At 45.3% G+C, this 26925-nt stretch overlaps 2 pseudogenes; one reads left to right on the forward strand and one right to left on the reverse strand.

Annotated features, from left to right (window-relative positions):
* The first annotated feature begins 1810 nt into the window (after window positions 1-1810).
* Window positions 1811-2751, forward strand: LOC104251510 (olfactory receptor 6E1-like; annotated as a pseudogene).
* Window positions 2752-21723: 18972 nt separating this feature from the next.
* Window positions 21724-26887, reverse strand: LOC132319423 (von Willebrand factor A domain-containing protein 5A-like; annotated as a pseudogene).
* Window positions 26888-26925: the final 38 nt, after the last annotated feature.

The following is a 26925-nucleotide window of genomic DNA, read 5'->3' on the forward strand; positions in this document are numbered from 1 at the left end:
GTTTGCAGAAATCTGTAAATTAGCTGTAAGCTACTTTAGAATCAATATGTACAATCAATCAGCACCTCTTGAGAATGATGCAACTTCCTAACACAGGTGTCTGAACTATCTGGGCTGAGTTGCCACCTGGAGGTGCTCCATTACTTGTGAACTACTACATGCAAACAGGTATTTGGTCTCCTAGAAGTCTACCTATTAGATGGTAATAACAGATGGTGTCACCGACATAATCTGCTCCTGTGATTTGGAGTGAAGAAACTGAAGTTTCTGAAGAATCAGGCAACTGCTTTCACTGAACAGACTTAACGGGCGACACTAGGATTATTACCTTGTCTGTCATTGTCTTTTATGATGTTGTGTGGAACTGGTTTAACAGGGAGAAGAACAATTAAAATACAGATGGTGAAGATTGTAAAGACATTTTACGGAGGACAGGACAGAGGAGGAAATAGTTCTTGGATATTTGAAAGAGCTATGTTTGCCTGAAAAGATTTGAGTTTTGCACTGTGGACTGAATTTGACAAAAGAACAATCTGGGGAGCAAGCTCCACATAGTTTATTTTTCACTCAGTCAATGTAATAAATTGAGTCATCATTATCAGTAAAGTTTGTTGCAAGAAGGCTTCTCCTCCCACCTTTTCCGATAATATGATTTTTTTTTGCATTTTCATTCTTTATCATCTTTAACTAAACCCCACCTATTTTTCTTTTAAATAATTAATGAGGAGCAATATTGCAACAGTGATGATAATAAAACATTCCATATAACATATATATTTAGCTGATACCAAGAAGTTCAGATTGGTGTTAGTAAAACTAGTCAGAATTTAGCTAGCTAATGCCTGTGAACTAGTACTGAGTACCAAGGTCCCACATGTTTTGGTTTCTGAAGAATGGGAACCATTCTGCTAACTCAAATTTTTATACATTCCCATTCACCAGAGAATGAAACCACACTTTTAGAGAGACCTACTGTTCACCTTCATGCATGAATACATTGACAGTGATCACAGTCTAGAAAGAACAGTAATTAGAGAATTTAATGTGCTAATCCAGTGGTGGCTTTTACATTTACAAAACTCCATGCTGTCCCAGGGTAGATATCTTGCCTCTCCCTTATTCTTTGTCAGTTACTTAAAAGCCTTCATCATTTGCTGTTGGAGAATATGCCTGAAGAAGAGAGAGAGCTCAGACTTAGCTAGTGCATTAGAATGGCTCAGGAGTATGAAACATCTTAGATTTAAACCCTGACTTTCATCTTGTTACAAATGTAACTAACTCACTATTCATGTGAAAATTTTTGAAAACAGAGTCCTAGGAAAGTGAATTTATTTTCTTGCAACACCTCTAGTTTCAAATATACCACGGAGTTTAGAAGCCTCAGCAAAAATAGGATCTCTTCTTGTCCCTTAAACTTTGTCATAGTTTTCTTAGATTGGAAAGAAATTGGAAGAGATTAGTAGGAACTGACTTCAGTGACATGTTTTTATTTTGAAATCTTATTTTAGTTCTCTCAGCTTTCTTTTTGAAGATTGAATTTGGTTGTACAGTGCTATTATGAATTACAGTAGCTGTATAATTTTTGATATTTTGATATCAGGAATAAACAAAAAGCTAGTACTGATGGAAAAGAAAACAAAAGTCTTGAGTAGTTTATTGATAGCATGCCTCATGTTAGAGAATCATTTCCCTTTCAGTTCTCTGCTGATTCATGTTTCGTATACATTTAAATTTAAAATACAGCATTGACTCCTCCCTCTCTTCTCCCCCCCAGTTATTCACAGCATGAGGCACATAAGTAAATGTTGCAATGGAAAACCAAACCCTGGTCAAGAATTTCATCCTTGTGGGTTTCACTGCTGACAGGAAGTTGCAGATCTTTATCTTTGTGGTTCTCCTCATCATCTACATCTCAATTATAATTGGAAACTTAGTGATTGTCGTCATCAGCATCATGGACTGTCAGCTCCATGTGCCTATGTATTACTTTATTTGGAACTTTTCACTCTTGGAAATTGGTTTCACTTTCTCTGTCATTCTTAAGGCCTTGTTCAACCTAGCATCAGGAGAAAAGACAATTTCTGTGATTGGTTGCTGTATTCAATTTTTTTTATATTTCATCTTTGGTATGACAGAGTTTCTTCTCTTGGCAGCAATGTAGCCATCTGCCACCCCTTGTCTTACTCCAACATAATGAGGAATGGGCTTTGTGGCTTATTAGTGCTTGGTTCATGGGGGCTGAGTTTTGTACTTCTAATTGGCCCATCAATTGTTGTCTTCCAGTTACCCTGTAACCAAAATGTTAACCATTTCTTCTGTGACAGTGCACCTTTGGTAAAACTTTCCTGCATGGAAACACCTGTTTTAGATTTTGTTAACTTCTCAATAGCTGTTTTTTCTCTCCTGGGCAGTCTTATTATCACAGTCCTGTCTTATGCCAATATAATTTCCACTGTATTGCACATTTCATCTGCTTCAGGGAGGCAGAAAGCCTTTTCCACTTGTGCATCTCACCTTATTATTGTTTCCATCTCTTATGGGAGTTGCATTTTTGTTTATGTTAAGCCTATATACATGGGTGGGCTTATCATCAGCAATGGGGTAGCTATTCTCAACATGGTGTTATCTCCTCTGCTCAGCCCATTCATCTTCAGTCTGAGGAACAGGCAGGTTCAAGAAGCCTTGCAGAAATATTTCTCCATGTGCAGTTCTTACAGAACAATTCTGAGTCTGATGACAAGTGAAAAGTAAAGAAACTCACGTTTTGCATGTGTGACAAAAACTGGTGGAAGATGAGTCTTCAGTACACTTTAGCAATGTAGCAGCTGGTTCTGAAAAGAGAACCAGGCATCCGATATACACCATACTGGAACTGCAAGAGTGATTTAGGAGGGCAAGAATAAGAGGAGAAGGACCATATTGGTATATGAAGATGGACTGCAGCAAGTTGAACTTGCCACAGGAATGTACACTGGGTGAGGTTACAGAAGACAGAAGTTTTTATTTGATCTAGAGAGTGGTCAGTGCTGTGGATTTGCAAACTTCAGTTTACAAGCTCTGTTTATTCTGTTTGTGTGCTAGTGGAATTTTTCTTTCCGTTTCGGAGAAATGAACCGTTGTTATTCTGTCAGGGAGCCTGATGGGTGGTGGGATAGTTTAAGGCATATATATTTGCTTACTGCCTGAACCCTTGCCTTGTAATGGTTGTGTTGTGTTGTGTTTTGCCTTCCGTGGGAAGTACAGACTTTGAATACTAATTAATTAAGATCTTCTAAAAATCTGTCACCTTCTGGAAGAGCACTGAGAGTCTAGGGGTTGAGATGGTATTTGCACTTTTGGGGGCCTTGGGTGGAGATATATTCAACTTAATCTAGTGGGAAATCCCTTGAACTTTAAACATACAATAAAATGAAAATCTCCACACTTGGTTTGGAACACCTTGTAATTCCAAAGTTGTTAGGAAGATTTTCAGGGTGGCCACTTTTAAAATCTGAAACCTGAGTTCAGAAGAAGAAAACCTCATGCTTTTCAAGTTCCTGTTTGTTCTTTACCATTGTCACCTGCAGCTGAGGCCATTCCTGGTTAGGCTTGTCTAAAAAGATTCTGGGCATGAAGGTCATGTTGACTTTCTTACAACCAGCTCTTTCCAGATGAATTTTCTTTCCTAGCCTCGCTGTTTTGTTTGACCTCTGTGGTGGACCCTGTTAATTGCAAGTATTGTTTATAGCACCTTCATTTTTGAGTCTGAATTGAAAAGACTATTTTATTTTAAGAATAAAAAGAAAATATTATTTTATAATAAAATCAGGTATTTTGTTATTTATTACTTTTACTCAGGAAAATAACCCTTTGGCTTTTGCTGAAAAGACAGCTCCCTTTTCTGGTTTCTCAAAATGGTTGCGTAAAAATATGTTTGTCATTTTAGGCCTGTCATAATCATGTAAGTCCAAAAGAAAAATAAAAGTGGATCATTCAACATATCACCTGTTTCTTCCCTGATGCTAATTATGAAAACTACAAAAGTTTTAATTACTGTGGGATCATCATTTCTCTTTAGACTTGCCAAGCCTAAGAAAACTTACTAAAGTGTACTAATTGAATGGTCCGGAACTAGTAAAGCCTGAAAAGTTTCTCCAGTTATTCTTCAAAACTATTTTTCTTGCACAGAAGTGAAGCATTTAATGTGTCTAGTGAAAGAAGAAAAAAAAATCACTTGAAGCTGTTTTGGCAACAGATGCAGGCCAGGATTTTAGCAAACACTTGAAAACATGAGCTCAGTCATTAGTTAGTGTCTCTGTGAACACACTTTTAGGTCATAGACTAAACTACAAATCAGTCTAAGAGTGTGTCTTATGTGTGCAAAGCAAGCATTAAAATGCTGTTGTTACTCTCTATAGTGAGCAGTTCACATCACCACATCAGTACAATTAACCACAAAACCAACCATTCCCTTTTTCCCTTTAACTCTTGCTAGTAAAAGCTTGGGTATGGTTGGAAATATTTACGTATTTATTTCCTAGAGAGAAACTAGAAATATTAGTAGATTTACAAAGTGTGTCTCTGTTCTAGACTTCAGCATAATACCTGCAATGGCATTTCATTTAACTGGTTGCTACTTCAAATAGAGCATTTTCAGACCTTTGTAAAACATAACAGGATATGTGCTCCTGAACCTGCAGGACCAGGTGAAATCAAAGACAATCTTTGGAGGATCTTAGCTGACAGTATTAGTGAAGGCAATAAAAGGGATTTTCAGTAAGACTGGACTTGCTTAATGGAGGCCTTATAATGTAGATGTAAAAACTCACCAGTCTTCCCATTGTTACTGCTCTAGCAGGGACCCAATCTTGCTGAGGGAGGCATGGAGTTTTCATGGTTGTTGTAAAATGTGCAAGTAGGGTGGCCTAGCAGGATAGTGTTATAACAGTAGGTAGGGGAGAAGGTAAATCAGGCCACCCCTGTACAAAGTAGGAGGTTCAGAAAGGAAGTCCTGCGTTATTGAACCCAGCTGCTCTTTTGTGTAATTTTGTCACATGGATCAAACACAATCTTGAAACTATTTATCTTGCTTGCCAACCCCAAGACCCAGCTTGGGATGTTGCATCTCGGTGGGTATCACACCTTGGCAATGCCTCCGACCAAGTGTGAGTGGGCACAGCTTTGCCCATCACAGATGTGTCCTCTGATCACAGAAAGGCTAGAAATATAGCAAAGGGCATTAGCTGTTTTTCTGAACACATTGCTCCACAGAAGTGAGAGAAGATTCAGGACTATTATGTCTGTCATGTTGGTATACTGTGAGTCTAGCCATTGGAACTGGAGTCCTACTTTGCGGGGTAAAGTCCATGTATAAATTACTGGGATCATTTTAAGGGTTTCTGAATCTTGATTTTGCAGAAGATTTAATGAGTAATTCAGATATTTCTGTCTGAAACACAACAAGAGTTCCACTTCTGTACCAGTTCATCACTAGCTCCACAAACATACTGACGTGAGAGGAGAGTTAATAACTGTTCCTAGTTTTCTCATGAGGAAAATTAATCCTGAGAAGAAAGAAATAACTAAAAAAACCCATGACACTTAGAAGAAATGTCTTGCTATTTTATTTGAAACTAGATATACAGAGAAAAATACCAAGAGCTGAAATATCAGGTTGAAAAGGAGCAAATCTAAATTTATCTACAGGAAAAATTAATCAAATGTCCTTGGAAAAAGAAAATACACAATTCATGGGCTTCTTCCTACCTTCCTTTTTAAAAATGCATATAGATTGGATCAAGAGTCTGTCTTTTCGGGAAAAAATGTCCTCCTGAAAGCTTCTTCCATGACTTTCTCCTCAGATGGTGGACGGAGGCACTGAGGCTATTGCCAGTGCCATCAAAGTAGCAGTAACTTTGCTGAATTCCAGGGAATAGCTTTGGTTGTGTCAGACACTAACAGGCGTAGAATAACATTGGTAACACTTGAATAGATGGCGATAATGAATGATAATGATTAAAAACTAACCACTGGCAATGTGTATTATTAATGAATGTCAGCCTAGTGAAGTTCTGTTTTAAAGTTTGAAACTGGTCTAATTTATCAGTCATCTGAACATTCCCATAACAGTGGTAACTAATTCCTTCATATATATATATATATATATACACACACACACGCAATTATTTGATGTTTATACACATATACTTAGTTGCAACACAAGGCAACTGATGCACATATGGGCTGATCTCTGCCAAAAAAGTAATGTTTCAGAAGAAATGTCCAGTCTCTTGGGCACAGAAGGGTAGCTTGGTTTATATAATGTGGCACCGAGTGTGGGTAGAGACACCATCGTTCACCTGCTAAGGATGAACATGGAGCATGATCAACCATTTGAAGTTACAATATAGTGCAACAGGTTGCAGGTGACCACTAACATCAATTCAGGTTGGATTAAGGCAACTGAAAGGTGTCCAGAAAGATGGAGAAGAAGGTTGGGATTCACAGGTAGCCACTAAAATGTCTTTATTTCCAAGCTAAAGCTGACAAAGATTTTGGGGGATATCACCAAGGTGAACAGAATATCTAAGAAGGGCGAGTGGCTGAGGAAGAAGTACTTTGAAGTGTGGAACTGGTGGTCAAACTCAATGGTGGAAATTATGACCATGCTCTCCAGGAGAGTGAGAAGATAAATCAGCAGCAGCAGCAGAGTGAAGATTTGCATCTTTCAGGTAGACAGGCCACCAGAAAGAATTCCCTGTCCCAGGTCTGACTGAAAGGAGCCGTCTGAGTGCCTGACCTGTTGAGAGGACCACCTGAAAGGTGGGATAAACAATCACTTCAGTCTGAAGTTACACAGCATCTCTGGGGAGATGACAGATGTGAAGATGTTGCTGAAAGATGGCAGCTGCTAAGAATTATGTGGGTTTCTGGAGGTGCTGACCGTAAAGGTACGTGGAAGATGAGAGGGTCTGCTTCATTGGGGTTATCTGATCAGTGACCTTTTCAATGCAAAGATGATGATAAGTACAGGGGGAAGCAGTAAACAAGAGCACAGAGGGACACAAACCTGGTAGACAAGGGATAATGGAGACAATGGCAAAGACCAAAAGTCTTCAATCACTAAGTGACAGGCCATTAAGAAACTCCAGACACAGCTTTGGAGAGGCCCCCTTGTAGCTTTGTAACTGATGAGAAGGGGGACAAGAGGAACTGAGGACTTGGGGTATTCGAGGGGAGAACTTACAAAGGAATATTTGGGGAAGAGGCCTGGGGAGGAACAAACCGCAGTGGACAGTTAGGGGTGTAAATTGCGTGTCTGCCTGAGCCCTGCGCCTGATCACCGCAGTCTCTTCTGTCTTCTTATTAAATCCTTTCTTAACTCTTTCTCTGCATAGTGTCACTCTATCCATGTGTACGTGTGCTGCACAAAGTGCCAGCTAATGGGGGAACCAGCTTGAGTGGATTTGGTGCCAGCTACCAAATGGGAAAGAGGAAATATATCGATATACATGTCCATATATTTATACACACCTACATATACACATATATTTGTAATATAGGAAGCATTTTGTTGGTTGATTTTAACGTTTATTTTAAAGAAACCAGGAGGTTTGAGATCCTTATAATAGTTTTACTGTTTAATTTCTCAGTTACTTTTCAGCTGAAAAAGTGATGTCTTTTACACTAGAAGACTGTCTGGAAGATTGAAGAATTTATGATCAACAGTGATATATACTGGTAATGCTCCCTCTACCAGTTACGTTTCTACAGGAGCCATTACCCTAATTTATGTCCTCTAAAAGATGGATGTCTAGTCAAAATTAATGTAGGCTCCTACTTTGAAGCCCAGAGTACCACCAAAAAGTGATTAACCACATCTGGACGTAGGCAACATGAACTACCCTTTACCATAGGCGTTTCTCCACATGTTGTCCGTACTAGAAAATAGGATACCTAGATGGCAATAGTTATCCAAAAATGTTATGATTTAAACACAGCTGAAATGTATATCACCTTCTGTATGTACAAAGCCTTCTTAAATCTGTCCTGGACGTAGCTTTATCTAAGAATTCACTCTCTTTCCAAGGAATTATTTCATGCCAAAAAATAGACCATGCAGACAATATTTTAAAGCTCTGCTTTATTAAACTTTATATCACTTGGGTTTTGTTACCTTAGTCTTTTTCATCCTCACAGGTTGTTGTCAAGCGGTTCTAAATGAGAGAAAGAGCGTATGAGTCACATCTTAAACCTATTGCTAAATGCTATTGCAAATGCTCATGCATTTAGTTTTGCTACAAAAAAATAGAGTACAAATGTTGGGGCTGTCCTTTCATTTGTACTTATCAAAATAAGCATTAAGTTGACTTGGGAGTAGAAATCATGATCTTCCCTTGCTAAGTATATCTTAAAAATCATTCAAGTTTCTGCCCTTTCTTGCTTTAGGATAGGAATACCTTACTATGTTATTGTCAACACATTGTGTCTCTATTCACCCTTACTTCTATCATCCAATCTAATTACACATACGAGCAAACAGTCCAAATTTCTTGGACAACAGATTTCTCTGAAATATTTTCTTTTTCTTGTCCTAAAACAGAGTAGAATACCCACATGTCTCAGTCTCTTTAGGGCCTGGATTACATTCAGTAGCCACCAATGGTTCTCTGAATAATGAAAAGTCAAAAATGGAAAGAATATATTCACATTCGTGAACAAGCCATCAATGTTAAAATTGTCATCCCCAATAACAAATATATTCTGAGGAGGGAAGGGAGGTAAATACCTGTCAGCAATGTCTGTACTCAGCATATAATTAAACCTCTCTATGTGCTGTTGTTAAGCAAACTGAGTGGCTCCAGACAGGGAAGATATTCAGGTAGCTCCACTGCACGCTCACAGGCATTTAATAAAGCCCATTACTGTGCAAAGACTAGTAGCTGGGAAGGAGCAATTAACTCAGCTCATCCAACGTGAAATCTTTAGGGGAAAAACGGATCACTTAAAAGGCATAAAAGGTCTGCAGAACTCTAAAAAGCAGCCTGATAAATCAGCATGGAAAACCACAGTGTTACAAATCTATAATATAAAAACTCATCTACACAATGTATGTAGGTGAGCAGGCACTTCTTTATTGCAACGCTGGACACACAGGGGATTGCTCCACCTAGTGTGCGTGCTTAGTTTCTCTGCTTCAAAAGTTATATACAATTAAAATATACATATTCATCATATTTTCCAAGAAACAATTAACATAGTCATACAATTTCTGAGAACTCATTAATATATGTAAATGCTCGTGACGCATGCGCCTTCAGGTACAGGGGTGGTCGTCTAAGGTCCTCTGGTGGTCATCCATAGTCTTCCTCATGGTGTCCTTCAGTTGAACCCAATCTTTGCGCATGCTCAGGTTGGTTGCAAAATCCCATTCTTGGAATCTTCTTAAGTTTTCCCCGCTTTACTGACCAGGCCTACAACTTATCATTCTCTTGACAAGCAAATTCTACCTCTTCACAATGCTACATTGTTCATAGCTAGTTTATGATTAAATCAGGGGTAGCTCATACCTAGTTACCCTTATAGAGGATATATATATATAATTTAATCTTTTTATTAATCACTTTCTAGATTATACTTTTCTGTCAATTTCCATACCTAGGAATAATCAATGGTCATGTCTATTAATATCTATTGATTGGCATTCTTGATATTCGAATCAAGATGGGAAAGGTAAGGAATTTTTCAAGCAGCATCATTGGTGCATATCGGGTCACATTGTCACAGGACTCAAACAAGACTTTTCTATTCAATTCTTCATCGTTCCATCTCGTTACTGTTAGTTCCTTAGTATGGAACGGCGACTCCCTGGTGAGGTTCCTATGGCTATTGTTTCTAACTTAAAAATCCTGTACTTATTTATTTATTAATTAAATTTAACCTTTTCTATATATATAATCATATTTTTATTAAAAAAGAAATCAGAATATTTACAACAACAGAGCATCTTAACTAGTAACAGAAATGAGAATCTTGTAAAGAGTCATGAAAAGAGCCCCAAATTCTCAGACAGACCTGATGAATCAGCTGTTGCAGAGTATGTCAGCTCTGTGGATTCAATGAATATAAGGATCTATATTTCCTTTCCCTGCGCTTCTTTTCATTTCCGGTGGTCATGATGAATAAAATTTGTGAGCAAGTCTACACAGCCTCCTCTGGGTAAGATGGCTTTGGTAACAGCTGCTGCTAAGACAGTAGAGTGAGTGCAAAAGGATTGTGGGACCAGAAGAGCCAAACCTGCCTGTTCTGAGAACTCCTTCTGAAGTATACTGCCATACCATAACGGCAGCTTCATTCCTGAATTAACTCAACAAACCTTAGGCTGTTATTATCACAAGTGAAGCTCTCTGTCCCACATGCCCTCTACCTCACCTTCACTCTCACAAGGAAGTCCTTTGACACAGAAGGAGCACATCCACTTGATCTGAGTGGGAGGGCACGGGTGACGGGCTCTGCCAATGTTTTGAAACTTGTTTGACACCAAAGTTGAAAGCTTCCACTGGGAGTTAAAAAATTACATTCCTTAACTGCTGAGAGAAAGAAAATAATGAAGATATTTTCACTGGGGAAGAGTGGAGGTTGATGAGTGATTACGAACATGCAACACAGCTGAGGAGCAGACAGGAAGGATAGGCCAGGAGTGTATTTTGTGTACACAACTGCACAGATATGCAAACTGAAATAAGAGCCTTCATGCAGAAGTTTTTCTCATTTTGGTTTTGCTCTTGCTCAGCTACAGCAGCTTCCAACTGAAGTTCCAAAAATTTACATCTGCAAGAACAGAACCCCAAAGAGTTTTGGCTCCTACAGTTGTTTCCCTCCCACCCCCAACCCGACTCCCATTAATTCTGTTGTCACAGAGTTTCACAAACCATTAGTCAGGTTTTTCTCAGATATTTGTCTCACTACCCTTGGGTCACATGCTTGAAAGCATTTTTTCCTATCCCAAACTCCCAGGGACTTAAAGCAGCCCCTTTTTCTTCTTTACACAGGAGAAAGCCCCCAGCTCTGACCACAGCCAGCCCACAGCAGAGAGACAGCCCTCGAAAACACCAACAGAGACTCAACATTTACTTCAGACAAAGGGTGGGATGATGAAGCCCTACTCCTACTAGCTGCACCTATATTAAGGATGGTGCTTTTCCTCTCCTCTTATATGCAAGATGCGTAAAGACAATCATAGCCTAACAGATGTTTTTTATGAGTATTGTTATTAGTACCAGGGAGACCGAGCAACTGATATTTGGATTGCCAGCAGAACACATAAGCACTCTGGGAGGATTAATCAGCCTTTTTGTTTCTTCCTGCTGCTCCCACTAATGGTTTAGTTTCGGTCAGGTCTCAGACCGAAATAGATCCATTATCAACAATCTTCCCATCCATAGGAACATGTCAGTAAAACAGAGAGTGTGGTAGACAGCAGAACAGTGACAAATGCAGCATCCTCTTCCCGCCTCAAGGACCTTTAACAGTACCGCGTTATCTGTATGCAAATGGTGAATGTGCCCTTCCAGTACTAGGTACTCCTGAAAGTACGTCAAGCTAGAGAGGGAGTTGGCATTTGATGAGACCCATCACTGTTGTAAATATTCCGAGTTTTTTAAATCAAAATATGATTATATAGAAAAGGTTAAATATAATTAATAGATAAATAAGATAGCATTGTTAAGTTAGAAACAATAACCATAGGAACCTCACCAGGGAGTCGCCGTTCCATACTGAAGAGCTAACAGTAACAGAATGGAACGATGAAGAATTGAATAGAAAAGTTTTGTTTGAGTCTTGTAACAGTGTGACCTGATATGCACCAGTGATGCTGCTTGAAAAATCCCCTTTACCCTCCCATCTTGATATGAATATCAAGAATGCCAATCGATAGATATTAATAGAAATAAACATTGATTATTCATAGGCATGGAAATTGACAGAAACTTATAAGCTAGAAAGTGATTAATAAAAGATTAAGATTTTTTTTATATATATATTTTCTGTATAAGGGTAACTAGGTATGAGCTACCCCTGATTTAATCATAAACTAGCTATGAACAATGTAGCATTGTGAAGAGGTAGAATTTGCTTGTCAAGAGAATGATAAGTTGTAGGCCTGGTCAGTAAAGCGGGGAAAACTTAAGAAGATTCCAAGAATGGGATTTTGCAACCAACCTGAGCATGCGCAAAGATTGAGTTCAACTGAAGGACACCATGAGGAAGACTATGGACGACCACCAGAGGACCTTAGACGACCACCCCTGTACCTGAAGGCGCATGCGTCACGAGCATTTACATATATTAATGAGTTCTCGGAAATCGGATGAATATGTTAATTGTTTCTTGGAAAATATGATGAATATGTATACTTTGATTGTATATAACTTTGGTAGCGGAGAAGCTAGGCACGCACACTAGGTGGAGCGATCCCCTGTGCGTGCAGCGCTGCAATAAAGAAGTGCCTGCTCACCTACATACATTGTGTAGATGAGTTTTTATATTACAGATTTGTAACATCACCAGTTCTGTCTTCAGCTTTCTCTTCCTGCTAGCCAGCTCAGAGGGACGTTGTTGTTACCTTGGGTATCAGGTTTTTCCGTGCATCAGAGAAGACCCTTGTCTCTTGGAAGGTGATCCCTGTCCCATTTCTCTGGGCCCTTAGGGCATTCAGTTTTTCAATAGGCATATGATCTGAAATCTGGTTTGTCCTGTCTGAAGTGAAAGGAAAAAGGCCCATGCATGAGTTATCCCGTGGTACTGGGATTGACAGCCTCCTGGGAATCAGCTGCAGTGCACTGCATGCATTGTGGCGATCATTTAAAAAGATCCTGCCCTGAAAGTCTTAAAAGGAGGATCACAGCATGAATGGTAATATCAGCAGATCTCATTTGCAACCAAATAACCTGAGGCCGAATAACCTGAGGCCAGAAGAAAGTGTTACTCATCGCTTTGCCAGACACCTGAGAAACATGCTGTTCACCACCGTCCATAAGCCTTCTGGCAATGAATCAGACCTCACTCGCACTAAAATGCCAGTGCTCCAGAGAGATCTCCCTGCAGCCAGAGCTCCTCGCAGGTTCTGATTCCAGGCAGGCACATGAGCAGGTATCTTTCCTTCGCTGAATAGGCTGGTTTTCAAAGAAAGTTGTTAAACACCCAGAAGGCACAAATTTGCAAATAGATGTGGTGGTTTTGCAAATGCTAAGCAAACAAGAACAGTAAAGGTTAATGACTGTTAAAAAAAAAAAAAAAACAAACCAAACAACAGAACCAACCGAAACAAAAAGAACAGATGAGATGAAGAAGTTTTAGCAACTGAACTGTGAACTTCTACTTGGGGGAGGGTGAAATCTTTTCCAAGTAGCCTTTTCTTTTTCTAAGCCCTTCATCTCATGTCTAGCTCCTTTGTCCCGGTGTGATAAATGACTCAACCCCAAATAGGATTGCAATTAAAGTTTACAATTTATTAAATGAATAGAGGCAAGCAAACAGCGCTGGGTGCGCCGGGAGTCTCTGCTCCACCAAGACGCACACCGTACAGTTCTTGTTTTCGGTTTATATTTCTCCTGCTGCTACATATTCATAGGAAAGGTTGGTCTTTGTAAATGAATTAGGTTCCCCCCCCCATATGTGACGTGTAGCATGATTTGGGTGGAGAGACGAGTGCTATAGTCATATATGTTTAGCATGACCTCTATAATCTTCATTAGCATATGCAGGGGTGTGAGTTGTAATATGCATTTCACAGGTAATGAAGCAAAGGTCAGTTATCGGACACGAAGCCTTTTCAAAGAAACAAGGGACCTCTCACATTCCTGTTATCTTACTGTCTTTGCTGACCATAAGCAGGGCTATCCTGCCTCCACAGGACCCCCTCCTTATCTGCACCCTGTGTTAGCCGGGTGAGTCTCCACTCCCCCGGGTCGCACAAGAGATAGCAAGGGCAGTCTTAACAGCTCTTTGAGCACAGGAATCCCACCTCATTATCCAAATTCCACACGCCCTATAGACTTCTTTTGCTTAATACTATGCGGTTAGCAACAAAACCAGTTTTGGAATATTTGTCAGGCAACCCTTGCAAGATACAAGAACTATATACATTAACCACTCTGTGTTTCTTTGGCTTATGGGAACTATATACATTAACCACTCTGTGTTTCTTAGGCTTATGGTTAACAAGGGTATGTAGGACAGAAAGTCACATTTCATCATGCGGCCCTAGCATTGTTCCATATTGACACGAATCAGATGAACACATTTCACACTGGCTAGCCCCACCACAGCCAGCACAATCCCCAAAACAATTCAGAGCACACGGCTGGAGCAGCAGTCTGTACAAGCAGCACTGCCAGATTGCTGAAACTGCTAGTTTTCAAGATGCACATGCCTGATTACCCTAGTAGCTTTCTGGATGGTCTTTCTTGGCATCTTATACAGGAAGATTATATTTCTTGTGTATACAGTTCCCACATGCAAGAATGTTCTCTTTACCTCAAATGAATAAGGCAAAGACATTTTCTTCCACTACCTTTTAGTGAAGACTCACGTTTCTGAAAAGAATCCGTCCCTCTCCACCCACCCCCACCCCCCGCCCCGCCTTTCTGAAAGTGTTCTGAAAGCCAGGCACCTCCAGAGATACACCTGGTACACAATATGTTCCCTCCAGATCATCCCTACAGTTCTGAGAAGAAACAGGAATGTTTTGTAGCCAGTGGTGCACAGCTTGTGCGCACTCTCAGTGCAGGCCACAGCTTTCCTGATAGTTTTTCTCAAGACTTGCTTGATGTCTCTGTTCCTCAGGCTGTAGATGAGTGGGTTGACCAGGGGTGTGAGGGTGGTGTAGGAAAAGGAGAAGGTTTTGTTCAGGTTTCTCAGTGGAGGTGTCCCAGGCAGCAAACAGACAGTAAGAAGTGTCCCTTAGAAAATGCTGACCAGAGTGATGTGTGAGAAGGCTTTTGCTTCTCACACATGGTGGAGAAGGCCTTCTGCCTCCCCTTGCTCAGTGGGATCCTCAGGATGGCGTCTGTAATGCAGACACAGGATGCCAGAGTGAACAAAAATGGCAAGCCTACATCTGGGCCGGACATTACAGCAGCCTGGTGTCACTGCAGGAGAGCTCCAGCAAAGAGATCAAATCACAGAAGTGGTCAGTTGGGCTGGGGCCACAAAACTTCAACTGGCTTGAGAAGTATGTGATGATCGTGGAACTAGCCATTCCCCCAAGCCAAGAGCCAGCTGCCAGCTCCAAAAATACCTTCCAGTTCATCATGCTTGTATAGAGCATGGGGTGACATATGGCCAGGCGCTGATTGTAGGACACGTTGGCCAGCAGGTAACACTCGGAGACTGCAAGAGATCCAAAGAAATAAAGCTGAGCCATACAATCCTGAGCAGAGGTGGTCCTATTCCCAGCCAGGAAGTTGGCCAGCAGCCTGGGCAGGTTGATGGAAGTCTAGCTGATCTCCAAGCTGGACAAATTCACCAGAAAGAAACACATTGGGCTGTGGAGACACTGGTGTGTCACCACCAGCACAACAATGAAGATGTTCCCAAGCGCAGACTCTGCGCAGACTCTGCACAGACAAGGAGAGAGAGAGGAGCAAGAGAGGCACCTGGAGTCAGGTGCTTTCCCGAATCCCCGCAGCAGAAACTCTCTTGGTGACATTCGTTTTTCCCATTCCCCTTTCTCCATGCAGTGCTCTTGGTCTTTCTTTCCTCCTCTTGTCAGAAAGGGCACCTGTGAGAGAGGGAATGTTTGTGAAAGAAAACATTACCAGGGAGAAAGCAGTGTTTTGCACACATCAGGCTGTATTCACATTCCCTTTAGGGGCTCCACGCTTCGTGCAAGAAGAGGAACGGGTTCTGGGCGAGAGCTCATCCTAGGAGAACTCCTTTCCACCAAACAGGAGAGTTGCGCCATGAAGGTATGTATTACTCTCTATGGAATAAAAAGGGAATAGGCGTTTGCTCAGACTTCAACAGCCCAATTTCTACGCCTGAAGTTACTCCAAGTATGCTCTTCACAGGTGTAAAGGACAGAGTTCCTTTTGCTCTCAGCATGAGAAAGCCAGCTCAGTGTGTAAGAGGAGATTTAAATCTCAGCTCCACAGTAAGTGAAAGAGGGACCAGCACGCATATGCTTAGCTTTGTGTATGGCGAGACAGAAGCTCACGTTGCTTGCTGAATTGCTGCATGAGTGTGTCTAGCTCATTATTACGTCGTAGGGTGGACACTACAAGAAGATCACTGACAGGACAACTTCAGCGCAAGGGCAAAGTGGCCGATTGCATCTGGGTCAGTCTCAGAGCTTCAGGAAAGCAGAACTGACGTAACAGGGACAGGAAACAGCAACCTGTCTGGGGAAACTGGGGAAGCACAGAAAGCCACAGGCCATTGAAAGCAGAGGGGGTAAAAGGCCAGCTCAACGGTCGTGGGGCAAGATTACCAGGAGAATCCTCAGTGAAGACCCCACCACCTAATACACTGCTGTGGAGGTGTAGCGATCCTGACCAAGACCGCTGCATGTCGAGGAGTTAGTGCTCCACATAACAGTTCACTGGGGAGGCTGAGGCCTGTGGCGGGCCGGGCCGGGTCGTGCTGGGCTGAGCCGGGCTGTGCCGGGCCGGGCTGTGCCGGGCCGTGCCGTGCCGTGCCGTGTCGCACGCAGAGCGTGGCCGTCAGGCCGGGCCGGGCCGCACAAATCCCCCGGCCGCAGGGCAAGCTCAGCAGCTCCTTGTAACGGAGGAGCCCGCAGGCAGCGCGTGCTGGGTGCCGGCGATGGCGGCACCTGCCTGTCCTTGCCTGTGTCTAAAGGGGCAGCAAGACGTTCTCGTGTGAACATGCTTTCTGATCGACGGCAGAAACGGTGAATGCAGTTGTTTTCCTTTCAGAAAATCCTCCAGTAGCTCGAGCGACCCTTCCACGGCGGGATCTGTGCGGCGTGCTGCACCCTGCTTGGAGACCCGCTGATGCTTTACAGCTTGGCGTTCCCAGCATCTGAAGGGACATGACATTAGCTGTATTTTCCTCTCTTTCTTTACAGAGTTAGCCTGAATAAATAGCATTTTCAGTGATAGTTTACAGGGTGCTTTTCTTACTGGGGTCATAGGGATCCAGCACCTCCGCATGCAGAACAGGAGGTGAAGGTCTTCTCCAGGCCACCTCAGCATAGCGGGGGGGATGATCTTGAAACCCCCGTGCCTGAGTGTGGACTCTAAGGGCTCTGAGGGCCTGTACGCAGGTCTTGTGGACCTCAGAAGGTTGGCAGCTCTCAGGGATCTGAGAGTGCTTGTCCCAAGGCACCTGGAAGTGCCTGCGTAACTGTAACGCTACGCTGCTACTAGTGGCTGTGGCGGTGTGGCTGCATTTTTGATGGGTATCCACTGCCAGTTGTCAGAGTTAACCATATCACAGCTATACTATAGACACACACTGGCAAATTTAAACAAACATAACTGACATAAATGCGCCCGCTGTTGCTGTGATTATCATAACCACATGCATAATACACAGTCTGGGTAAGGTACTACAGATCGCTACACGTATGCATCTTACAGTCACGGTTTCTTTCCTCACTGGCTAATACAGCTTTACACTTTACCCCCAATAACCCCAATGACCGAGGAAAACACACAACTGATGTCATATCATATCAGATGCCCTTTCTCCTGTCAGTAGAAGAATTGGCACGGCAGGTATTGAGCACCTCTCAGCTTTCAGCTGTGGTTTCAGGGCTCTGTGCTCAGTGTGGCCAGGCTGAGTGAACAGCGGGTGAAGTGCAGAAGGAGCATCATCTAGTGCATGCTTGTGGTAAACACCTGTTACGAGCCTGAGTGCGTGCCCAGGGGAAGTCCACACTTGAGGAACAGAACCCTCTGCCCAGACTGCATCCTAGGGTTTTCCTAGCACTGTGGATAAGCACAATGATGTCCCTGCTGATTTCCTCCCCATGACTTTTGAGCCTTTACAGGGAGCTGGAGATGCTGAAGGGCAGCACCTAGGTGGTCCATAGAAATCCTGGGATGGATAGGCTGCTCAAAAAGGTGATGCACCCAAACTCTAATACACCTTTCTCCCAGGCTGGGACGAACTGTGTCTGGAAATGCTGAAGACAGGTGGAATTAGGAGAGATTCCCGCACTGAACACTGTGAATGAAGAGTTTCCAAACTCCCTGGGCAAATGGATGAGAGTTAAGTGTTAAAAACCTGAAGGAGTGAGATGAAAACCCAGGTTACAAAGAGAGAGGGAGCGTTTTATGGAACAGCCCAGTGGGAGATGAAGTGAGAAGTATTGGCCACCTTGACCTATACTCCTCCTAAGCTTCTCCAGCATCTCAGCTGAGGTGGGTAAGCGTCCCAGGGCTGGGTCCAACACTGCAACAGCACAGCTGTAACTCAACACCTGTAACCATGCTCTCTAGAATTTCAGAAGGGGTAAGCAGGAGAAAGACATCCAGGAAAGGGCAGAACTAAACCACACATCTTTGCCTCTCATTTTCACTACATAAAGACCCATGGGCTAAGTCAGAACAGCCCAGATGTGCCTCAGCAAACATGGCACTTTCCTGTAATCTTCAGCCTAAAGTGAGGACCTTTCCTGTGATGGGGCCTGGGAAGGAAGACTCAGGTCTGGGTGTCACCTGTTCTGCCTCATGTCACTTCTCTCCCTATTCTCTCTGAAAACCCTTATCGCACAGGAAGGCCAACAGAAACCGTTCAGCTCTTTCACCCTTCCTTCCATAGATGAAGCTCTGGGCCTGAAGCACCTGAATGCCATTTCCTAGTGTTATGGAAAAAAACAGTGTCCTGGAGGGTGCCTCCCTTGGGATTTCAGGGAAGGAGCACTGCATAAGTGCATCCCTGCGGAGGGTGACAGCTCTGAGCTGGTGCAAACTGTTTCAACACCTCAGGCAATGACTGTCCCTCCCCAGACCGCCAAAGCATTTCAGCCCACTCTGAGAAAAAGAGAGATTGAGGTGGGGCAACAAGCACAGGCTTTTCCAGACTGATGCAGCAGAGCCCCGTGAGGCTCCAGAAAGGGGATTCAGCTCACATCCTGCAGAAGACTATAATGGGATTGATTCCTTCACATATAAGCAGCCATGGATGACTGAGGATGCCTTTTCAGCCTCTGCCAATTGTCAACGGGGAGAAAGAAGCAGAGTCTGGTATTCCCTCCAGGCCATGGAGACCAACTAAGTGTGATCAGATGAGTCACCCTTGGGGTGTGTCTAGGGGGGAAGAAGCCAAAACCTCTCTCTGGATCATCAATGCATTTGTTGGTGACTGAAGTAAGCTGAGCGACCAGTATTTCTTCACAGTCATGATTCAGCTCTCCAAAATGTGAGGTCCCCAATGCCCTTCTGTCCTCCTTCTACACTCCAAGGAGTGTGGGAGGGCACATTCGTCTCAGCCCTCCCACGCTGCTTGCATCTTTGGGGAAGGTGACTCCTCTGTCTCCTCACTGACCTCCAGGGCAGGAGAGGGTTGCCAGTGCACACAGACCTTTGCACTGTGTCTGCTCCAGACAGCAGAGGTGAAGCTTAAAGGGAGACCAGCATTTATTTTCAGTCACATGCTCCAGTGGAGTTAAAAAGTTAAAGCTAAAACCAAGCTGGACATTAATCACCTGACAACTCTTGTGTAACAGCTGGGATAAGTTAGACATCAGTCATCTATCTGTTGAGCAAAGTGCTGCTACAGCCGCTACTGCTAAGATCAAGCTGAAATAAGTTCAAGCCAAAAGTAGTCTAGAAAAAGCCTGGCAAGTCCTCAGCTCTTGTCTTGCTAACCTAGAACAAGTCTGTGCCTTTCCAAGAGCAATGACAGCAGCTTATTTATTGTATTACAATACACAGCTCTCTGAGAAGCAATGTCCTTTTGTTACAAATCTGTAATATAAAAACTCATCTACACAATGTATGTAGGTGAGCAGGCACTTCTTTATTGCAGCGCTGCACGCACAGGGGATCGCTCCACCTAGTGTGCGTGCCTAGCTTCTCCGCTACCAAAGTTATATACAATCAAAGTATACATAGTCATCATATTTTCCAAGAAACAATTAATATATTCATCCGATTTCCGAGAACTCATTAATATATGTAAATGCTCATGACGCATGCGCCTTCAGGTACAGGGGTGGTCGTCTAAGGTCCTCTGGTGGTCGTCCATAGTCTTCCTCATGGTGTCCTTCAGTTGAACTCAATCTTTGCGCATGCTCAGGTTGGTTGCAAAATCCCATTCTTGGAATCTTCTTAAGTTTTCCCCGCTTTACTGACCAGGCCTACAACTTATCATTCTCTTGACAAGCAAATTCTACCTCTTCACAATGCTACATTGTTCATAGCTTGTTTATGATTAAATCAGGGATAGATCATACCTAGTTACCCTTATACAGAAAATATATATATATAATTTTTAATCTTTTAATAATCACTTTCTAGCTTATAAGTTTCTGTCAATTTCCATGCCTATGAATAATCAATGTTTATTTCTATTAATATCTATCGATTGGCATTCTTGATATTCATATCAAGATGGGGAGGGTAAGGTCACACTGTCACAGGACTCAAACAAAACTTTTCTATTCAATTCTTCATCGTTCCATCTCGTTACTGTTAGTTCTTCAGTATGGAACGGCGACTCCCTGGTGAGGTTCCTATGGTTATTGTTTCTAACTTAACAGTCCTAACTTATTTATTTATTAATTAAATTTAACCTTTTCTATATATATATATAAAATCATATTTTGATTAAAAAAAAAATCAGAATATTTACAACACTTTCATGCCCCTCCTCGTGACTTGTAGATGGCCCCTGGAAGGAAGGATCATAGGCCCAACTGCAGTAAAGGCTATGTCACACCTTTTGGCTTACAAAATATTCACCGTTTATTGGAAAATTAATCAGAGACTTTGCCACCATGGAGTGAGACCCATGGATTCAGGGCCCTGGGGCAGGAGGGAGTACATTGCATGACTGGTTTGCCAATCAAAAGTTCCTGCAGTTCCACCTCCAACATGCTGATAGTTTTCAAATCGATCTTGCCCCACATGAGCTCTCTTGGATATTATGGTGGGCTGGGTCTGATGTAGATGAGAGTTTTCTTTCCAAAACGATTGTTTTACATGGCAATGCAGATATGGGAGTTCCTGACACAGCCTGGTCTTTTGGGGTAAAGCGAAGAGGTCAGCAAGTGGGGTGCAGCAGGAGTCCTTCATTGGGAGCCTCTGCTATTGTGCCTGCTGTTGACACCTCTAAACATTCATCTTTTCTAGTGTGCACAGCACTCTCTTTTCAAGACAGAAACCATAGAATCATAGAATTATTTATGTGGGAAAAGACCCTTAAGATCATTGAGTCCAACTGTTAACCTAACACTACCAAGTCCACCACTAAACCATGTTCCTAAGCGCCATCTTTGTGGAAGCCAGTAGCCCATTTTGCCAAAGCCAAATTTGGGAAGGGAAACCACTGGGAATGTGGTGCTTCCTTCCCACTCCCACCTCCGCCCAAGCCAAACACGCTGGAGGCTCTGAGCTGGAGGGTTTCTCTTGAGGAGTTCAGCATGATACAGGTTCAGCCCAGCTAGTAGAAGCATAAGCAGTGAGAACTAATCTGTAATGTAAGACCCCAGCTGGTAACAACAGTGGTATCCCAGCACGGTAGGTGAATTTAGGCTATACTTTCTGGCCCTTTTTAGCTCTGCAGGTGCTCCCAGTCTGTATCACAGAGCCTGAAGATGCTTGACTTCATGCTGCTCCCAAGGAGGGTGTTGGCTGCCTCCAGGCACCTGTCCAGCTGGGACACTGCAATCAGGGAGAGACAGGGGCACTAGGGGAGTCAGGCAGGAGGGAGAGTCCACAGACAGAAAGGAGAAAGGGGACACAGGACTCCTTCACCTGCCCCCAGGAAATTGTGGTCCTGTGAAGGGGTGAGGCATGTCCCACTGGAGAGAGAAGGGAGGAGGCTGTGTTGTGGGGATCAGCAGGAAAAGGACCCTCAAGACTCACCAGCTTGGCTGCACAGCCAGGTCACAGCCTTGGCCTCCAGCAGCTCACCGAGGTCTTGGTAACACTTGTCGTGTCTGTGCAGCCAGGTCACAGCCAGCACTGTGGCCCAGATGCTTGGCTCTATGACCTGTAGGAGAACAATGACTCAGACCAGCGCACAGTGCTGAGCATCCCCCCTGTCCCCTCACTGCTTCCCACCCCTTCTTTTGTGACTTCTGGTTTCTGATCCCTTCATTCGTCTCTGGCTGCCCTGTGGATGCCAGTGTTGCCACCAGCCAAGGGGTTCCCACTGTCCCAGGATCACATGCTGCCACCATAAGAGGTTCTCTCCTTACCTCACCAGGCATCTTTCCCTTGATTTCAGCCTCATCGATTTCCAGCACAGAGGCCAAGCCTGAGCTGAGGGCCCAGGAGCCATCTGCATTCTGCAGTGCCACCAGCTCCTGGCACTCAGCAATGGCTTCAGTGAACCAAGGCCCAAAAATTGGAGAGCACAAAACAAATTCCATGGGATCCACATACTTGAGAGAAGAAATAGATGGTGGTGGTGGTTTACATGCTGTGGGAGAAGATGTGAACAGGAGGGTTGGGAGAATCACAGGAATCTGACCCCTCTCTACTCTCCTGTGCAATGCTCCAGAACATTATCTCTGCTCTTCTTTGGGCAGCTACCTGCAGTCTAAGCTCCTTCCTGCATGTCCCCAAAGCAGTCCCATCCACAGCCCTTTCTGGACACCCCTAAATCATGCCCAGCTTTGACCATTGCCTCTTCTCCTGGCATTCCTGCCCAACCATGTCCCGAGACCTCTCTTGATAACCCCCCAACACATTTTATCCAAATACGTATCTATGATCCAGCACCGTCCCTGTCCCCTCCCTGGGTGTCCCTGAGCTGGGTCTCATATCTGCTGAAGGACTTTCATGTTTAAGGGTAACTAAGGGAAGGGTTAAAGGCAAAATTCATTGGTTTCCACGCCACGGGCAAGACATGGCAGGATAACCCTCCTATAAGACACTAGATTATCCCTACATGTCCCATCTGGGTCAAGGCCCCATACCTTTTGAGCAAGCGCCCCGCTGGGGCAGGGCAGCAATGCCACGGGTGAGTTGACAGAGGGCAAGCCACGAGGCACACACTGCTGTCAGCCAGCCAGCCAGGTGGGACCCTGATGCTCACAGGATAGCAGGAAGAGACATTATGGGAGTAACAAAGCTCAATGATCTGGCAGGGGATGAGTGACTGGCGGGGTGGCAACAGTGCCAGGGGCCCTTCGAGGGCAAACAGGGAAAGGGGCTGAACTAAGCCCATGGGAAAGAAACACCTGGTGGTGATGGGGCCTTGCCCATGAGACTGGGGGTGCCCAGTGGCTGGGGTTCCAGCACCAGTGGAATGACGACATCCCATGGAGCTGCCTCATCAGCTCTTTCCTGCAAGTGTATTTCCTTACCTTGGTACCAGGTGAGCCTCTGTGATGTGCGAACCCCCACATAGCTGGTAAAGGGGCAGATGATCCCTGAAGTGAGGCTGATCTCAACTGCGCGATGCCTTGGTTCATCGCCTGACCCACTGGCAGCCTCTTGCAATAACCTCTTCAGCAAGCATCTCATGGCCAGACAATGCCCAGCCAGCCTGGGGACAGAGTGGGGTGAGGCCTGACCACCTGGCTCATCTCCATGCTGGGGAAAGGTGGACAGAGAGAGAGCCTGAACACCTGGGTTCTCTCCCTCCAGGGGTGAGGATGGACAGAGGGAAAACTTGGATGCCTGGGTCCTCGTCTGTCTGGAGGGAAGTGATGCCCAGGTTCCTGGGTCCTACCCCTGTTGGGTCAAAGCAGGGAAGGGGGGCATGCTTGGATAGCTGGGTTCTTTGCCAGTTTGGGATTGTGTGTGGAAGGTGAGAATGCATAAGCTACCTGGGCCCCCTCTCAGCTGGAGTCCCTGTTAGAAATAAGGGGCATGCATGCATCTTCCCTTAGGACAGGCTCTCACCGGCCATCTCCCTGCGGGCACAGTGGGAATTCAATCGTGTGAGTGACGTCCTGGCCATTCAGGCTGTACTGCAAGGTCAAGAGTCCCTTGGCCACCCTTGTATCCTGGGAACACATGGGAAGCTACTGGAGGTTACTGGGGACACAGGATGGTTACTGGGGGATATTGGGAAGTTGCTGAAAGATTAATGGTGGTTACTGGGAGGCTGTTGGGCGGTAACTGGGTTGACTGTAGTCCCAGCTCTCTCACCTGTGCCTGTCCATGGATCTGGGCGTAGAGGCGGCTGTGTTGACCCTGAAAGATGAACTGAGGGGTGGCCCCCAGCACCTCAACCTCCAGGCCACAGGGCAGGGTCCAGCTCAGAGACACTCCCTCACCTGCTGGCTTGAGGGCCTGCTTCAGGCACTTCAACACCTGGGGACAGAGGGCAGGACACCACAGTTCGCAGCTCCACCAGGGTTCAGCCCATGGCCCCCGGTGTCGGGGTTCCTTGGGGGACAGTGGAATGTGTGGAGTAACCTGCACCAGCTGGGTTCCCTAGGCGCAGTCAGGTTTGTGGGTTATAGCGGGGCCAAAGCCTGGGCACCTGAGTTCTCAGTGGTGTGGGGCGGTGGGGTAGAGTTAGGGGAAGCCTGAGTGCCTGCGTTCCTGGGGCAGCTGGGTCTCAACTACTGTGTGTGGGCGGTCCACGTGCTGGGATACTTGGAAGTCAGTGTGTCTGTGGAATAGAAGGGGACCTGCCAGGGCTCCTGGGTTCCTACCACAACTGTCATTCTATTGTCAGAGGAGACGTAGGTAGCTTCACCTCCTGTCTCCCTGTCCAGGGCCATAGCCAGGGCAGTGCTGTCCTCAGAGAAGCAGAAGGAGAAACACCTGTGGGGGAAGCAGGGAAAGGTGTCAGAAATGAGAGCCAGAGGTGGGTGCAAGGATGCTGGGATAGAGCTGGAGACCACAGGCTGGAGTTAAAGCTGGGGGAACAAAGCTGGGGTGCAGAACAAGGGTGCAGGAGGAAGAGCAGGGAATGAGGGACTGGGGTTGGAGCTGGGGTTAGACAGGGAGCTGACAGAGGAGAGCTGAGACTTGGGGCAGAGTCAGTCTAGTGGGGCTGGTGCAGAGCTTGGGGGCACATCAGGATGTACAAGCCCTGTGCCTGTCTCCCTGCTCACTCGGTGAAGGGTGCCTTGTGGGAGGTGTAAGCAAAGACTCCCACATGGGGGCTTGGCGCAGGAGAGCTGTGCAGGGTGGGAAGGGTTTTTGGGACACTGGCCCCCAAGGGGCCCAAGGATTGGGACAGGCACTGGTGAACAGGGGCCCTCATCAGGGATGGAAATGGCTGGATAGCCAAAAGGCGGCTGGAGGACTGGGGGCAGAGAGTCTCCATTACCGGTGGCTGTTGCGGTGACGGCAGACCTCAGCTGCGATGGCTTCCTTGTCAGGGGGTGGCCTGGCCATTAAGATGAAGAGCTGGGAGACAGGGGACATGAGTGGTGGGGCTCTGCACAGGCACCCGAACATGGGGAGAGCAGGTCCCTGAAATGGAGAGGGGGGCCCAGGAGAGAGACCCACTGTAGAGAGACTACCCCACGGAGGGATATCCACTCAGGGACAGAAACCCGCAAAGATATAGACCCACCTCTTCATTCCCCCACACCCCACAGTATTCTTTTTGTTCCCTTGTGACCACCATGTACTTTGGGTGGCTCCTTCCAGCCACACTCCTGTGTCCTCACTCCCGCTGGGACACCTGTCCCTCCACCCCTCCATGCCCCTGCACCCAGACCTGGCGCATATGGCCGCAGGGACAGGGCGTATTGTAGATTGAGCGGAGGATTCCCAGCAGATCAGTGTCACCCAGACTGGAGCGGGTGGAGGGGATGCGCCACATGGCCTCAGTCAGGTTGATCTGAGTATATTCAACACTTTTCCTGCTTGGGCACAGCATGTTTGGAGAGCACCTTGCTCTATGATGGCCCTAGTGCTCCCTGAGACCCTGCCCCATAGCACTTTCCACAGCTATGCCCTAGGGTCCTCTGCAAGTCCCTGCCCCATAGAAGTTCTTGAAGAGACCTGCCTTCATATTTCCCACAAGACTCTGCTCAGCAGAACCCCAAGAGATGCTGTCCCATAATGTCACAAAGATCCTGTCCCCAGGTTCCAGCCCTCCCCTAGAGTAGGCAATCGTGCCCCCCCGCACCCAACCTAGCCCCATACCAACCAGCCGATTTTAGAGCATGCACACCTGCCCTCCAGCGTCTAACCCTGCCTCATAGCACCCATTCCAGCCCCACAGCACCCAGACGTGCCCCACAGTATCCAGCCCTACCCACCAGCACCTAATGCAGCCCCATAACACCCAGCCTGCCCTGTGTTTGCTCACAGGTAGATGCCCACAGAGGTTTCTCCATAGCAGTAGATGTTGAAGTAGCAGCCCAGGGGCAGGCTTTTGAGAAGGAAGAGCAGAGAGTCCTGTGGAAAGACACAGCAGGCAGGTCTTGGGAGGCACTGGTGGGGGGTACAGATGCCTTTGCCCATAGTCTGGTCTTCCTAAAGCCTCTGGACTCTCCTGGATGACCCAAGCCAGTGCCCTGAACTCTGCTGGGCACCTGAGATATTTCGGGACCATTTCAGGCCCCACCAGTCCCCTCTCGCATCTCTTTCGCTCTGTAAATGCTTGCCCTGGCCCGCTCCCCCTCAGTCTGCTCCTCAACCCCACCCTGGTCCCTGCTCTGCGGGGATACCTGTGCATGCTCAAGGAAAGTGGTGTCCAGGAGGAAGATGAACTCTCCAGACTGGCGCTGCCCAGGCACTGCCTCAGGGATGCTGGGTGCCAGTGTCACCAAAACCGTGGGGTAAGTTTGCATGTTTTAAAAAAAAAAAAAGACACACTAGTAACACTAGT

The sequence above is a fragment of the Gavia stellata genome, chromosome 28 (assembly GCF_030936135.1).
Source record: "Gavia stellata isolate bGavSte3 chromosome 28, bGavSte3.hap2, whole genome shotgun sequence".
Taxonomy (NCBI): Eukaryota; Metazoa; Chordata; class Aves; order Gaviiformes; family Gaviidae; genus Gavia; species Gavia stellata.